This window comes from Bison bison, unplaced genomic scaffold (assembly GCF_000754665.1).
Source record: "Bison bison bison isolate TAMUID 2011002044 unplaced genomic scaffold, Bison_UMD1.0 scf7180017864370, whole genome shotgun sequence".
Lineage (NCBI taxonomy): Eukaryota > Metazoa > Chordata > Mammalia > Artiodactyla > Bovidae > Bison > Bison bison.
This window is the reverse complement of record NW_011494942.1, coordinates 4,603,419-4,606,053: the sequence shown is the minus strand read 5'-3', so window position 1 is coordinate 4,606,053 and position 2,635 is coordinate 4,603,419. Positions and strand designations below refer to the sequence as shown.

General features: G+C 39.8%; 1 pseudogene; it reads right to left on the bottom strand.

Annotated features, from left to right (window-relative positions):
* Positions 1 to 2,237: 2,237 nt before the first annotated feature.
* LOC105000198 lies at positions 2,238 to 2,607 on the bottom strand (annotated as a pseudogene).
* Positions 2,608 to 2,635: the final 28 nt, after the last annotated feature.

Here is a 2,635-nt window from a genome sequence, read left to right as displayed (position 1 = left end):
AATTCTTGTATTTTCAAATAATGGATGTACTGGACTTAACCATTTGAAAGACAAGCCTAATCAATACAGCACACTGTATGCCACCAGCCAAGCCTGCACTGTTCATGTTTCAGGATTATTTAACAGATGTCAGAAACTGCCGTTCCAGGCCCATGAAAATGGTGGAGCCTCTCTTGATATTAAACCCACAAACACACACACAAAGCAATTCTGCAAAAAAAATAAATAAATAAAAGAAAGAAAGAAATTTTTTTAACTTTCTTTGGTCTTCTGAACTTCAAAAGACAACCACAACTTCATTCCCTGTTTTACATTTTTTTCCCCTTCTCCTTTACAATATCAATTGAGGTCTCTTTTTCTACATCTTTTTAGGGAATTGTTACAGATGCTTCTGGGATTTATAAAATAATTTCCAGCACATTAATGCAAAAATTCTGTGACTTCCCTATTCAATAGAAACAAAAGTGATGATTCCAATTTGAATGCTCTCTCTTCTCTTTCTGATCTTTACCTCCTGTTCCTTTTATCTCATCTTTTCCATTTCTGAGCCTCCAGATCAAACTTTTCCTCTGTTGCTCCATTCTACCCTCTGACCCTTGCACAAAACAGGAATTCAATCAAACACATTCATGCTCAGTCGTCTTTTCCTTGGACCTTCTGTTAGTCACTGACTCTCACTATGCACTCTTTTCACAGTTAAGACTAGTCTCGAAGAATTACCCACCACCAACACTTTTTTATCCATTAAAGGATATAACCTTGACATTGATCTGGTAAGATCTGTACATGTTTTTATTTGCATTTATTTATTTAAATTGTTTTGGCCGCACCACACAGCCTATGGGAGTTTAGTTCCCCAGCCAAGGATCAAACCTGAGCTCCCAGCATTGGAAGTATACGGTCTTAATCTCTGGACTGCCAGCAAAGTGCCAGATTTGTGTATTTTTTAAAAACCAACCTAGTCATCAGTAAAAGGAGAAAGATAAGATGGCAGCTGGAAGATCAATTGGGAGGTAATTACAGTGTCCACGGAAAATATCATAAGGCCCTGTGGAGGCAACGGAAGCAGCCTGGGAGAGAAGACGGAGTTAAAGGACACTGAGAAATAAAACTGACAAGACTCAGTGTCTGGGATGTAGGGTCTGGGGGAGAACAGGTGGTAGAGAAAGACTCCTAAGTTGGTCTTTGGTGGCAGCACAATGCTTTCTTTCAGGAGATACGAAGAACAACAAGTTTTGGTCAAAACATGATTCTTTCAGTTTAGGTTTCTTCTGGGAAACAGTCCTTGACTTCTGTTTCATTGAATTCAAAGTAAACTCTCTCATTAGTTTTTTGGATATCCTTCTAAAGTGTTCATGACAACATAAGAAAATCTGCATAACGCATTTTCACTAAAATTAGGGTATCACGCACAGTGATCAGTTTATTACATTTTCAATATTAACCATTTGGGCAGGTATATAGTAGTATCACATGGCAGTGTTCATTTGTACCCATGATTAATGGTGTTGAGTATCTTTTCAAGTACTTTTTTGCCATTTGTACCAGGCTCCTATGGCTGCTGTAATATATTATCATAAACTTGGTGGCTTAAAATAAGAATTGTATTTATTCAGAGTTCTGCTGCTGCTGCTGCTAAGTCGCTTCAGTCGTGTCCGACTCTGTGCGACCCCAGAGACGACAGCCCACCAGGCTCCCCTGTCCTTGGGATTCTCCAGGCAAGAACACTGGAGTAGGTTGCCATTTCCTTCTCCAATGCATGAAAGTGAAAAGTGAAAAGTGAAAGTGAAGTCGCTCAGTCGTTGACTCCTAGCAACCCCATGGACTGCAGCCTACCAGGCTCCTCCACCCATGGGATTTTCCAGGCAAGAGTACTGAAGTGGGGTGCCATTGCCTTCTCCATTCAGAGTTCTAGAGACAGGAAATCTGAAAATCAGTATCACTGGAATAAACTTAAGGTTCATCATGGCTGTGCTTCCTTGGAAGTCTCTACAAGAGAATCCTTTCCTTACCTTTTTGTTGTTGTCGTTATAGCACAACTCATATACCTCAACTGGACAGAAAAAAATGAGTATCATTTACAGTATCTTAAGATAAACTGTTTTTGAATGAGAGTTGTCTTTATAGTACATTGAGGTCTACAAGATGTAGAAAGTTACTATTCTAGAAAGTTTACTACCGCACAAAATGAAGACTGCTGAAATCGAACAGCGGGTAGGGGAGGGCCTGTGGTTTCTCCTTTTTCATTAGCTGCTATAACACTGTCCTTCAGGTGGCTGAGGGAGTTTCAGATTTTCTTTAGACATCATTAGGTGTTGAAGCTCCTGCAGGACCACTTTGATGCTATTATTAATTCTGCCATTTTGGTAGCATTGATATGGCTCTAATGGGGCTCCACCACCCCATTAGAACTATTAACTTCTTTCATATTAATTTTTGTTACAAATTTCACAAAGGGGGGGTGCTTATGGGTATTTGGGTCCATATTCTATTTTAAGGCAGTATATTCAGTTTTCATAAATTGTTCTTGGAGGCCCAATCATCCCTGCCCATCTTGTAAGTGCCATGTCTTCATCATCTTCTAGACTTAGGCTAACTGTGCTATCTCCTACGCCTTTCTGGCCTTCTTCCAACA